The following is a 14,624-nucleotide window of genomic DNA, read 5'->3' as shown; positions in this document are numbered from 1 at the left end:
ATTTGGTTGGAATGAATAGGCCACTTTGGAACCAGCAACGGTATTTTATCATTTGCGATAGAACTAGATTTGGGCTAATTTGGTGTTATACAGTACAGGAAACGTGGAGTAAGTATAGTATGGTAACTATGAGTCTCCTCTCACGAGAGTCTCCGTGGTGCAGTGGATAGAGTGTTTATCCAAGCTTGCTTACTGGCCCCCTGTGTCTGGGTCAAGTTAATTAACCTCTCCAGTCCTGACTCCTCATCTTTAAGGCCAACTCAAGGTTGTCAGGATTTAATGTGATTGTTGTGTAAAAGTGCATAGTGATTTTTATGGTTTAAATGCTATAGATTGTTTATTTGCTCAGGAATTGTGTGATAACGGCTTCAGAATTGTTGCTAAGTTGTTGAAGATTAGGTTTCTTGTTTTGGCTTTACTAAAGAGGTAGAATCCTTGGCTAAGCCATTTAACTTTGTGCACCCTGGATTCCTTATATCCAAAACAATCCACAGAAATGATTGATCTTTTCATTTTCTAAGCTCTGAAATTCAATTTTATTTTACTATTTAAAAATCTCAGTCCTCTTGTTAGAAATGCATCTTGTGACTCATTTGAGCTTGACTCATCTCAGTTTGAATAGCCACTGCAACTGTGAAGTCCCTCACAAACAGTCCTATCGTTTTTAGGTAAGTATGCACAAGTAGAGCATGTTGCTGAATTGATATTTTACAACTGAATTATGTCTTAAGGAGTCCTGAGCCAGGTGAGAGGACAGTATAAACTTTTTTAAAATGCCTCCAGAGCACTCAGTGTGTCACAGGGACCCACGACAAAGGCAAAATTCTCTGAAGACAATATTTGTAACCAAATGCTCCTAGTTTCCCAGCACTCTGTTGCTCTAGGGGGTGCAAATCATTCATCCTTTCTGTGTTTAGATTTTTCTCCTTCGGCCGTATGTTTATCGTGTGAACCAAGGAGATTATGTACAATTTAGAGAAAACAGCTTTCACCCCTGGCCTCAGAGTTCAAGTGTCACTCATACTCTGTATTCTCATGGAAAACTACGCTTCGTGTCTTAAAGACCATCTTCTTCTTTTACGTATTTCTGTTTGTTTTCTTAGTGTTGGTAGCAATCAACATCAACAGATGGTTGATTCCTGCATATATTATTTTTAACGTAATAACAGGGAGTTAAATTATTAAAACTCCAATCAAACTCACAAAAATACTTTCGTCATAAGCTGTGTACAGGTTTTTGACTGAGCTGTTAATTTAGGGGGTTGTGCTGCTGCTGCATCAAAGTCAGTAGGGACTTTATCATATAAATATTTAAAAACTACTGTAAGAGAATAAGAACTGACACAGAGCAGAAAGTCACTTTTATGCCCTAACAACAGCTAACAGAATGCTTACTGTGGTGCCAGGCATTATGGTAATCCCTTTCTGTACATTATTTCATTTAAACATCCCAACGGTGCTCCTAGGTCGACACTAGATAGGCACTCCTGCTCCATCCATTTTATAGATGAAGAAACTGAGGCTCAGGTCGAGACACTTGCCCATGTTCACACAATGCGTGAGCTGCAGGGCTGGGGGTTGATCCAAGCTGCCCAAGTCTAAAGCCGGTGCTGAAGTTGCATTTTACAGTAAAATTTCCAAAATTTCCTTCAGACAACACTGGGATTTATTTTTGTGTATATTAAGTGAAGTGGCAAATTGAGTGGTTTCTAGAGAAATTCAAATCCAAACAATGTTACTGCTGAGATCATTCAGATTATTTTGTCATTAGCATTTGATGAATAAGACTGTGTCCTGAACTGAACATGGTTATAGAATTAGGAAAGTACCTTAATTCTCCACTCTGTTTTCTGAACAGAAACTGAGGAAAAATTATAAATTGTTTTTAAAAGCATCAAATAGAGCTTATCTACTTTGCACAAAACTAGGGTGATATATGGCTACCATCACAGATAGCTACTTCTCTCTGAAAATATGTTTAATATTTGCAACAATTTAAATTTAAATTATTCTCAACATTGCAAGTTTTGCAAATGTTAATTTTATTTAACTCTAAGAGATACTAAAAGTAAGACACTACAAGTAACAGATAAATATTAATCATTAAAAACATAGTTGAACGATTAAAATCTGCCATCACACAGTTAAAGCAAAGCCATTTAGACATGCCTCATTGTAAAGTTTCTTATAGTGTAGACTTTCCTTTTCTTCTTTTTCTTTCCTCACTTCTTCCTCCTATCAGCATCCTGTTCATGATCATCATCACTGTCCTCTCCATCAATTTCTTCCAGATTCTACATCAGTGTTTTAATTGCAAGCTAGAGAAACTTACTCAGGCTTAGTTAAGCAAAGGAGTGATCTAGGATACCTTGCAGTTTGCAGTTTGAGTACAGTCAGAAGAATCAAGCTTCTTCGAGCAGTGCCAAAGCACACTGATGTGCTTATAGTGGGTTATAGATATTGATCTATTGGGAATAAATATTGATCCCTTAGTCTAAGGTCAGCTGGGTGGTTCCTGGGGCCATTTCTTCCAGCCTGTTAGCAGTCTAGCCCTCTAAACCCAGTGTGCCATGCAGATGTTAAATTTTAACGAATGCTAAGACTTAAGATGGCTGAGAAGTATCTTAGAAGAACAGGATACCCAGCAGATCTGGAGATGAAAGAAAGTTGCAGCAAGTAGTGGATGGTCTTTTCAGTTGTCACTTTGGCCGGGCCGGGGGGGTGTCAAGGAGATTTTGACCTTTGTGCAAACATGCTATTTATTCATATGTCAGCTTTCAGGAGAGGTTATTAGCCTTACCTTTGGGCTCTGTGTTCATTCCTTGCTCAAGAGAATGTCAGGTGCTTTGGTTGATGGCGCCTTCAATATGTCATCTTACAGATGACACCTCCAGGAGAGTGGGCATGGGTGGTAGGGAAAATTGTAACATGTCATGTTATTCCATGTCACTTTATCATGCATCAAAATAATATATCTTTTTAAATATACTAATCACAGGGGATCTTTGGTTCAAAACTCATGGCTGTATATATAATGTTTTTCTGAATATTATGTAGTTTTCATAATGAACATTGGTGAAAAAAAATTTTTTTTTTGAGAGAGGGGGCGCAAGTGAGCAAGAGGTGGGGGCAGGGGTGGGGAGGGGGTGGAATCCCAGGAAGGACAGAGGGAGAGAGAGAGAGAGAGAGAGAGAGAGAGAGAGAGAGAAAGAGAAAGAGAGAAAGAAGTGGGCTCACCCAAAGCGGGGCTCATGCTCATCCAGAGCTGGGCTTGTGTTCACCCACAGTGGGGTTTGACCTCACCTGATATGGGACTCAAACTCACGAACTGTGAGATCATGACCGGAGCCAAAGTCAGATGTTTAACAACGTGAGCCACCCAGGCGCCCAGTGAAAGAAGATTGTAAGCCATAACTTGTTTTTAACCCTAAAGGAGAAGATAGTAAATTTTAGCTTTTATAGATCATTAATTCTATCAAGGTTTCTAAAACTTAAATATTGTTCAAATAGAAATATGCTTTTAAAATATCTTCAGAAATTGAATTAAGTTATCTTTAGGCAACATTTCATAAGTAGTCATTTCTCTGTTGAAATAATCATGATCCTTCCTTTATTATAAAATAACTAAGGTGTATCAATGTTCATGTTTGTTTGATTTAGGATCTTATGCAGTGTGCATATAGGATCATAAAGGATGGGCCACAGAACACTTTCCGTGTTTATAATTAAATCTAAGAAACTAAAAATTTCTCCTCTGATTTCTTAGTATCTTAATATATTATTGTTACTTTATACCCATAGCTATTATATCCTAATCCTATCCCTCTGTCTTTTAGTGAACCTGTTTTTTTTTTGTTGTTGTTGTTGTTTTTACACGTCATGGTTTTTAATCAGATTCTTTTTGAGAATTTATTTTTCCTTGCAAATTCTGTATTATTAAGTGTGATTGTAAGGTAATGTGAGTGATCTTTTTAATTGTCCATAAACAAATTTTAAAGTTAATTACAAAACAATTCCAAAGGTGCATTAAGCATTTATGACTAGAATAGCATATTGGTATATTTAAATTTTTTTTAATATAATTTATTGTCAAATTGGCTAACATACAGTGTGGACAGTGTGCTCTTGGTTTTGGTATTTTGGAGCACAGTGTTCATTATTTGTTTAAAAGTGAATCTGATTGTATTGACACTACAGGTCGTATATGTTTTATCTATATATTTTATTATTATTATTATTATTATTATTATTTTAATGTTTATTTACTTCTGAGAGAGAGAGAGAGAGACAGTGGCATGGTGGGGGAGAGGGCAGAGAGAGAGGGAGACACAGAATCCAAGGCAGGCTCCAGGCTCGGAGCTGTCAGCACAGAGCCCAACATTGGGCTTGAACTCACAAACCGTGAGATCATGACCTGAGCCGAAGTCAGATGCTTAACCAACTGAACCAGCCAGGTGCCCCTCTATATACTTTAAAATATACCTTCAATGATTTTCTAGATTTTAAGTTCCTTAAGGCAGAGCCCAAGTGTTATTTTTATTGATTTTGTACCTTACTAGCTTTCCTGAGTGTACATTGCACCTACATAAACTGAAGTATGGAAAAGAGATGTGTCCTATATAATTCTTTATGAGAATTATAACATCATTACTAATATTTTTCTCAAAATCTGTTAAAAGTAGCCATCTTTCTAGAGTTTGCCAAAAATGAATCTTCCATGAAGGGTTTTTCACATTCAATTCTTTCTTTCCATTCATAGTGGCCTCTCTTCTTCTGTTCTTAAAAACTGTTTTGGTATTAATTTCTCAAATACTTTGATTTACAAAAAATGAAAGGACAAAATTCAGATCACCATAGATAGTTCATCACTAAAAAGCCTGACATTACAGTGTGCAGTAGGGAAAAAACTAAATATGGAGTAAGCAGTAGTTTTCCGTGTTACAGGATGATAAGGTTTTAGATCTCTGTGCAAAGAACTGGGGGCAGAAACCAAAGTATTTTCTATTATCTTACACCCCTAAAGGTTGGAAGTTGTCTTTGAGAAACCATTCATTTCCCTTTGGGTCTTCAGATTGGCAGCTGAATAGTAAGCTTAAGTCAATAAAATTCAAAGTTGGCAAAAATGTTTCACATTATTTAACTTCTTTAATGTTGCATTTATATATATGTGTGTGCATGTATATGTAATTAGGTCTATATACCTATATGTATGCATGTGTATATGTATATATGTAAAGTTGTTTACGTAAACCTCTATTTAAATTCACAAAATTGCCAATTTTTGTAATGCTTTTTATAGTTTAGCTTTTTATTTAGAAAGAAAACAGTCTCATGGTAGTTCTTCCTAGGTTCAACTAAATAGCACTTTTCTCTGTGCTGGAGAAATCAGGTAGCTCTTTTAGACTTAAGTCATACTTTTAAAATTAAAAAACCAATTGACATCTGTTAGCGTTTCAGGCAGGAGATATAATTGTTAATATTGTTTAGCCATGATAAATGCACTGTCTCATAGTATACTTTTTTTTTGACAACAATATTGTTCAAAACAGATTTCTAATTATACAATTATTGGGTAACAGGAGAGGATGTTTTCAAATTTGCATATTATGGTGGGTGATTTTACTTTAAAATCTAGTGGTTTCTTGCACAATTTTATGGTTTCTCCAGTTGCTTACATGTGAATACCTACATTATTAAAAATAAATTTCACACAGAGAGAGACAAATACTATATAACCTCACTTGTATGCAGAATCTGAAAAAAACCTCAAACTCATAGAAACAGAGACCAGATTGGTGGTAGTCAGGAGCAGGGTGTAGGAGGTGGGGAAAAAGAGTAAAGGTAGTCAGAGGGTACAAACTTCAAGTTGTAAGATTGGTAAGTTCTGGGGATGTTGTGAGAAGCACAATGATTATAGTTAACAATACTGTATTGTATACTTGAAAGTTTCTAAGAGAGTAGATCTTTAAAACGTTTTCAACACACACACACACACACACACACACACACACACTATAACCACGTGAGGTGATGAATGTGTTAGCTAACCTTATTGTGGTAGTCATTTTGCAACATATACATCACACACCTTAAACTTACATCGTATTATCTGTCAGTTATACCTCAATGAAGCTGGGGAATAAATAGTAAATTTGGAAAAATAAATTTTCCCGTTAGAATTGCAGTTTCTTTGTTATATATGAGACTACTTTTAAAAAGGAAAAAAAAAATATTTAGCTCTTTGACAACTGAGGCACCAAGGCCCAGTCATAAAAAAAAAAAAAAAAAAGAAAGAAAGAAAGAAAAGAAAAGAAAAGAAAAAGTCTGGTGCGCCTGGGTGGCTCAGTTGTTTGGGGGTCTGACTTTGGCTCAGGTTATGATCTCATGGCTTGTGAGTTGAGCCCCGCATTGGGCTCTGTGCTGACAGCTCAGAGCCTGAAGCTTGCTTCGGATTCTGTCTTCCTCTCTCTGTGCCCCTCCCTCACTTATGCTCTTTCTCTCTCTCTCAAAAATAAATAAACATAAAAAAAAAAACAACAACAGAAAAAGCCCTTTCTGTATGAGGCTTATATTCTTACATTTGGCTGATTGGCTACTTAAAAAAAAAATTCCTACTTCCTCTTTAATATCTCTGTCTGCACACCTCCACATACCTTACACCCAAAATACATATATACATATGCACACACATACATACAATACTATCTACATATATGTATGTATATAAGATATATAAATCCCTTGTGTCAGGCAACTCATGCATTTTTTTTTCTTTTTTTATGATATAACTTGTAAATCAGGGAATTATGTTTAACAGTAATGCACATTCTAAGGATTTCAAATCTGTTTTAAATTTTTTTTCAATGTTTATTTATTTTTGAGAGACAGAGAGAGACAGAGCGTGAGTAGGGAAGGGGCAGAGAGAGAGGGAGACACAGAATTCAAAGCAGGCTCCAGGCTCTGAGCAGTCAGCACAGAGCCCGACGCAGGGCTCAAACCCACGAACTGTGAGATCATGACCTGGGCCGAAGTTGGACGCCCAACCAACTGAGCCACCCAGGTGCCCCTCAGTTCTGCCTTTAAATATTCCCTATTAGGTGTACTAAATTTTCCACTTACTGTTCTGTCTCTATAATACGTCCTCTGCATTAATTTGTTCACAGACTTTTTCCTTTTCTTTGCTTGACTGAAACAAAATTAAATGAAGAGACGAATGAGGCACCATTTCTGCCTGAAAGTTCAAAAGCAGTCAGAGATCAGTGGCAGGTTGTTTTCACCAGCTCCTGGTCAGCTTTTCATAGTGGAGGTATCTGAGAGAGAAGGTCACCAAACCGAGCAAAGGATTCATATTTTCAGGGGCTTTTGGAGCTTGAAGGGACTTAAGCAGTTGTTCATCTAACTCGTAGAAAACCAGTAGAACACTGATTACAAATAAGGGGCATAGTAATGGATTAAGACACTTCCTTCTTTGTTTAGAAGGATATCAGAGAAAATCTTCAATAAAACTTTCTTTCCTTAAAAAGAGTCAAACTTGGGGTGCCTGGGTGGCTCAGTCTGTTGAGCATCTGACTTTGGCTCAGGTTGTGCTCTCAGGGTTCATGAGTTTGAGCCCCATATCAGTCTCTCTGCTGTCAGCACAGAGCCCGCTTCAGATCTTCTGTCCTCCCTCTCCCTCCCCCTCCCCCACTTGTGCGCATGTTCTCTCCCTCCCTCCTTCTCTCTCTCTCTCTCTCTGTCTCTCTCTCAAAAATAAACTTAAGAAAAGACTTGTAAACATTTTGTCATCACTAGTCTGTAGTTCTGTGTGGAATAAAAAAATTGTGAAGCAGCAAACAATGATTGCTGATCCTCTCTTTCCCACCTTTCTTGTGTGTTGACACTGTTCTACTTTGCTCTTCTGGTGGGTTGGATGCCTTGGGGGTAGAGATGGCTCTGAGCCACACCCAAGCACCAGGAGCGTGAGGATCTGCCTTTTCTCGGCCCAAGATTCCTGGTTAACTCCTATGCAGTGATCCTGTGAGAACAGGCATTATAGGGGTGGTATCAACATTTATTCCATGATAACAGGGCAACAGTTGAGCAGCACTAGTATATTCTATCCCTGAAACTCAAATTAACACATGAAAGTATAAACCATATTCTTCAACTTCATGTTATAACTCTTTGATTGTAATTCTCTCTCAAACTCCTCCCTAGAACTTTCTCCCAGGCTGGAGTTAGAGTGGATGTCACTGTGCTTCTAATTATGGTTTGCTTCATTTGATGTCCCCCCTCCCCCTAACATAAGGCTATTGCTATAAGATGTCCTAAGGGATGGCATCCTATGGTCAGGACACTAGGAATGGAGAATACCCCGTGTTAATGGATCATTCTTTAACTTCTCTCAGGTCAGATCCTGTCCTTGTTCTGGGAACCTTTCTCTCTTGACCTCTTGAACATAAAGACTATACTTAATACACTGTGTACATGAAAACAAAGTAGGTAAAGCAATATCAATAATTCTGTCATAACCTCCTCATTTTGACTTTTCTTCAGGGACTGAGATTCAGGAGGTGCTATTAAGTTAATATTATTGGTGTAAATTTCATTGCTTTTTTTTTATATGTTCTTCGAAATTTCTTTGGTGTATGGTTGTATAAGAGCTATATACATAAGGAATTTTATTTTATGCACATTTAAGTATCAGAATAAGTTCATAAACTAGTTTTCAAAATTTTTCTCTTAAATGGTGTTTATCTGAACATTATTCAAGCTGAGACACATGGGACAAGGGTCTCTGTGCGTGCAGTTTGCAGCGTACTGGCTTAGATCGTGGGTCCTGGGAAAGCACACACTCTCTCTCTCTGAGGTCTACCTCCTGTGTCCCCTCAGGCCCACCACTGTTCATTGCTGACAGTGGATGGTGATTTGGAGCCTGTAGTTATAAACTCTCCACTCAGCGAGGGCTTGCAATCTATTGGAGCCCAGATGCTACCTTAGGAATCACATAATTCAAATGAGGTTCAATTTTGTTTAGGGACCACAATCTACTTAACCCCCCAAATTGGTATTCGTCACATTTGCCGGGGTCATCCATCCTTTTAGGACCAGTTTCCCAGTCTTTAAGTTCATATAGTTTGGTGTTGATGATGATGATGATGATAAAGGCAAGCAGCCATTATCATTCATTTAAGTGAGTACTTTCTAGTGCCAGGCATGTCATGTATGGAATTAGTGGTTCTCACAGCAACCTTGAAAGTAGGCAATACGATCCCCATTTTATGGATGAAAACCTGGGCTCAGAGAAGTTATCTTACTTACCTTAAGCCACATAGCTGGTAATGAGACTCTAGGTTTCATTCTAATCTGAGTCTTTCTACACCCCCCTCACCTATGTGCATTGCACCGGTTATGTTGTCTCTATTTCAAAACTGAATGTGTGTTTTAGAAAAGATGGGAATGTATGCTAGGGACACCTGTTGGCGAATTTGACTTCTCTTTAGAGTTCTTTACATAAAGATGATTATTTGAAGATAGATGCCAGCTCCATGACCTTGTCTTCTTGTTGAAGACTTAACTCATGATTTAAAAAAGTCACCCAAACAGTTCAGTATTGAAGGCAGATATGTTTATTAGTATTACTGATACCACCACTTAATTTTATTCAAAGAACTGGTCTTTGACATTTCTCAGATTGGTTACTGGCTCTAAGTGGCTGTAGCTTATTGAGAATCTGCAGATTTATGTCTCAAATGGTGTTCCCCAGCCACCCTTCCCTCCCCACTGCCTTGTTTGGTGAGCAGGGTAACTTGCTGGCCCAGGCCAGCTACAATATTATGGTTTCAGTGTCGGTCATGCAGAACCAGCCCTGTTCTGATTTCAGAATTATGGTTGGCTGTCCTGGTGTAAAGTGACTCCCTCCTTTGAAGGAGGGTGGGACTGGGGAGCAATAACATTAAAGGTTATGCTAATATTCCATGCTCATGAAGGTTTCCTGGTTTCATTTGAAGCTGTCGTTTAAAATATATGAACTTCTAATAGTATCGATAAAAAAGTGTGAAAAAAAGGTGTGCATAGAAGCAAGCACACGTATTTTCCAGGTCATGCATTTTTTAAATAATAGATGTGAAAAAATGGTTATTTTTCTTTAAGACAGAGATTTATGAGTGATTTCTTATAAGTTTTTTTTTTTTTTAGAACTCAAAAGAATAACAAAACCCTAGTATGTTTCCCTTAATTCACTGGAAATAATTGTAACATTAATCACCATTAGAACTAAAGGGGAAATGTATTATAGATTCAATAACATCCATTTTTATGCCTAACAGAAATGAATTTATGATTAGTGAAGGACAAAACCCTTTATTTTTGAGCATTTTGAACCTAAAATGTACCAGATAGGGGGCTTGGTAACCTTTGGGAGGATGGTAGCAGTGGTGGTCAGGTGGTAATTACCCATTGTCCTGAGGCCACATCGTGACTGTTAGGAGAACCTTATGGTCCTATCCTCATCATTTGGATCTTTGGATTTTCCAGCCCCTTTTCTGTGTGGGTCCTGAAATAAACCTGATTATTTTCATGGAACCACCTTCATTCTCTTCCTCTGCTTGAAAATGTTGGTCATGGCATCTATGCCTCCTTGTTGTTACCTGTTCCTTGTAGCTAAGGCAGACACACCGACTTTGGACATTACTCTCGCTGCTGTTGGCCTGGCCCAGGTCCAATATTGATGGCCAAAATTAGCAATTTACACTTGCAAAAATTGGTGGTGGTGGTGGATGGGAGTAATAAAGAGTTTTATAGATTCCCTTTTACATAAAGAAAATTTCCTAGAAAATTATGTTTTTGATAGGAGAAAAAAGTTGTAATCTATGAAGGACTAACAATAATTGGCACACTGATTTTCAGCCCTTCCCTAGGGTACAAACACACTGGAGTTCTCGTAGTCAGGCCATGTAGGACACAGTTACTGAGCGCATTGCAGGAAAGAGTTTCAGAGCTGTAGGCTACTTGTTTTTTCCTGCACACGTAAAATTTCAAGTGCTGTAATTGTCCACTTATGATGTCATTTTGGAGCATACAGCAAGACTACCGAAAACTTAGTTTACACATTATCTTGGATAGCTTATTGTTTTTCTGGGTTTTAGAAACACGTGGTGAAGAAATGGCTCAAATGTTTTTCTTCTGAAACACTGGGTCTGCTCTGCTAAATGTAACATTCAACAGAATGGATGTTTATCCTGCTAAATATCCGCAAAATGTTTGGTAAGGCCAGGGTGGAAGGCTGCCTAACTCAGTGTATAATTTTGTGGTAAAGATAACATGGCAGAAAGTGCATCCTGACATTTGGAAAAAAAAAAAAAAAAAGAAGTGTTATTTTGCCAGAAAGATGTTTCCTTAAAGTATAGGTTGCAACTCTTAGGCAGATCCGGACTGGAGGCATATTTTGCTTGGCTTTCACAGTATTAAAAACAAAAAGTCTGACCACCTAGGTTGGAGACTCTGTTTGCTGGTTGTCCACACTCCCACCACTTGCTTTTGCCTCGGTTGCTCACATTACTCCCCAGGGTTCTGAGACGTTTCTTTTGTGTCTCTTCCTAAAAGAAAGCTATTTGTAGGCAATGTCTGATTGCCATGCCCTGAAGTTGCCATTGGACTGTTAGAAGAACCTCCTTCTTGCTCCTGCTCCTTGCTCCTCTTGGCTTCAGCTCAGGTTGGGCAATAGCAGGCCCCTGGTGGACTTTGGGAAAAGGAAAATGGAAGGAGAAGGGGAAGAAGTCCTGTCTGTGCTTCCCCAGCACTGGTCCCCCAATGTCCAAGGAGGTGGAGGGCAGCCAGGGAAAGGCTGCTCAATGCCATGCTCTAGCCAGGGAAGGAAGAGAAAACACCCCTCTCCTTACTCATCTTGTCTTCCTGTGTGCTTGTTTCTTGCCCCTGTTATTTTTTGACACATGGGTGGGGTCCAATTAATCTATTCTCATTTATGCAGCATACAGTTTTGAAGTCCACAGAACGTGGGTCACTGTGCCGGGGTCGTGGAGGGCAGTAGGGGAAGATACCCAGATCTGTCACTGCTGTGAATTTTAGTTCTATTATTGTGGTTTTAGTTCCCACGTGAGAATTTCGAGTGTCAACTATATCCTTCACCAACCACACAATATCCTTAGAATTTTTATTTCTGTCTCTTAGAGACTAGAACTTGTATTCTCTTGACAGTGCACAATAGTTGCTTAACACTTTCTTCTGGCTCTTGAGTAGATCATTTTCAGAGACAGGGTACTTTCCAGCATTTTTTTTTTTTTTTTTTTTTTTTTAGTAGGCTCGATGGTTTATTCTTTGTTTTGCTTCCTTCACTCATCTTTGAACAGGGCGATATCATTTTGTCCGCACTCATTTGCCAATAGCCAGAGTGTGGGGTTCACTTTGATTCTGCCCTGTTTGTTTGCTGGGGGAATCCCTTTCTTGAATTTCCAGGCCAAAGGGTAGGCCATGCAGCTCCCAGCCTGAACGCCAGGATAGGAGCTCTGCTTCCAGGTAAGAGCTGCTCCTGCCCTGCCAGCTTTTTCTACCTGCTTCTCTGCCACTCTGAACCAGGGGCTGTAAACTCAGGGGCCTGAAGATGTTAGGCAGATGAAACAAAATTATTATGGAAGCCATTGGTCTTAGACAGTATGCAATGTATGGAGGCTGTGGAAGGCATTTAAGTGCAATATTTCTAAAGTGCTTTGCCCTTTTTTTTTAAATGTTTAATTATTTATTTTGAGAGAGAGAGAGGGAGGGGCAGAGAGAGAGAGAGACAGAGACAGAATCCCAAACAGGCTCAGCACAGAGCCCCATGCGGGGCTGGGCTCAATCCCACGAACAGTGATGTCATGAACCATTACATCATGACCTGAGCCAAAATCAAGAGTCAGATGCTTAGCCAACAGAGCCTGTGCTTTACCCTTTAATTTTTTTATTAAAATAATTTTTTTAATGTTTATTCATTTTTGAGAGAGAGAGAGAGTGCGAGTTAGGGAGAAACAGAGAGAGATAGAGACAGGATCTGAAGCAGGCTCCAGGCTCTGAGCTGTCAGCAGAGTCTGACGTGGGGCCTGAACCCACGTGTTACGAGATCATGACCTGAGCTGAAGTCTGACACTTAACTGACTGAGCCACCCAGGTGCCCCTCTGCTTTGCCCTTTAAACAGTTTGCCCATGAACCAAATATGGTATTGGAGTCTTTTGTGTGAGACCGTGTTTCTAAAACAGTGTTTCTTAAACTTTTTTTGATTTTTTTTTTGACCAAGTATATGCACATGATTTTTTAAATTAATTAATTAATTAATTAATTTAAAGTTTATTTATTTATTTTGAGAGACAGAGACAGCATGAGTGGGAGAGAGGAAGACAGGGAGGGAGAGATAGACTGCCAAGCAAGCCCTACACTCAGTGCAGAGCCCGATGTAGGGCTTGAATTCATGAACCACGAGGTCATGGCCTGAGCTGAAATCAAGAGTTGGATGCTTAACTGGCTAAGCCACCCAGGTGCCTCTGCACATGATTATTTTTAAAACAGAAGTCCAATATTTTATATTTTGGGGATTCTTTTCTGAGAGTAAATCTCAGAACTGAGATTGCTTATTCTAGGAGTCTAAAAATTAGTAGCGTTTTTTGTTTGTTTTTAAATCTACACCTTTATTTATTTACTTTTCAGTTAGTTTAAATCCTTGAGGGGTACAACATCACATGGATTCTCTGGCCAATGGCTTTAGCAGGAAGGTGGCTTGGGAATTTGGCACGAACCATGCCACTATTTCCATGAGCATGAGTTACTTTTCCCCAGATTACTCTGGTTTTATTTGGTTTGCCACCAGGAGTCACTGTGTTGTTCTTTGCTTTGTACACATAAGCACATCTCTTGCCTAGATAGAATTCAGTTTCATCTCGAGCATAAACACCTTCAATTTTAAGAAGAGCTGTGTGCTCCCTCTGGTTCCAGAGACCCCACTTACACCAGCAAAAATGGCTTTGGACCCCAACCTTCCAGACATATTTGTCATTTCAGGAGTCCTGTTCTCAGCAGGCCTCCATGGGTTCCAAGATGGCAGAAAGAGACTAAACATTAGTAGCTTTTGATAAATAGATTCCCAAAATGTTTCTCAAAAGATTTATGCTGGTTTACATTGCCTAGGCAATGTGTTTTTACTGTAACCAGAATTCAAATTTAAATTATTTTGTGATTTTTAATGAATGAGGTATTATTTCATTCTTTTTTAATTTATATTTTAAAATTTATTAGAGTAGTGGAACATTTCATTGGTTAGTAATGATATCTTCTCTTATAATAATAATATTCATAAAAGATATAGTAAAATGAGCAACTTATGATAAAGTAAATCAACAAGCACAAAATCTTCTTAGATCACCCCTCAAAAAATGACTTTATCATTTATCTGCAATAGGTATGTCTCACTTTTTGTGGTATAATGGCCACAGTTATCTTACTCTATTTTATTAGTCCTTGTCAATAAAAATGTTGCAGAACAGAGAACTGTGCATCAAACAAGAGTGGACTGTTAATATTTTTGTGGTTTATAAGGAAAGAAAATTTCAGGGTGTTTTCCCTGGGGAAAAAAAAAGTTTAAATCTAGATATAATTGATT

General features: G+C 38.4%; 1 protein-coding gene and 1 pseudogene across 2 annotated transcripts in view; one reads left to right on the top strand and one right to left on the bottom strand.

Annotated features, from left to right (window-relative positions):
* The window catches only part of BCKDHB (branched chain keto acid dehydrogenase E1 subunit beta), a 202,955-nt gene that overhangs the window by 114,903 nt on the left and 73,428 nt on the right, over positions 1 to 14,624 (top strand). The window lies entirely within an intron of this gene.
* LOC106976577 (60S ribosomal protein L35a-like) lies at positions 13,629 to 14,036 on the bottom strand (annotated as a pseudogene).

The sequence above is a fragment of the Acinonyx jubatus genome, chromosome B2, assembly GCF_027475565.1.
Source record: "Acinonyx jubatus isolate Ajub_Pintada_27869175 chromosome B2, VMU_Ajub_asm_v1.0, whole genome shotgun sequence".
Lineage (NCBI taxonomy): Eukaryota > Metazoa > Chordata > Mammalia > Carnivora > Felidae > Acinonyx > Acinonyx jubatus.
Note: the sequence above shows the minus strand (reverse complement) of the source record. Positions and strands in the feature narration are given on the sequence as shown.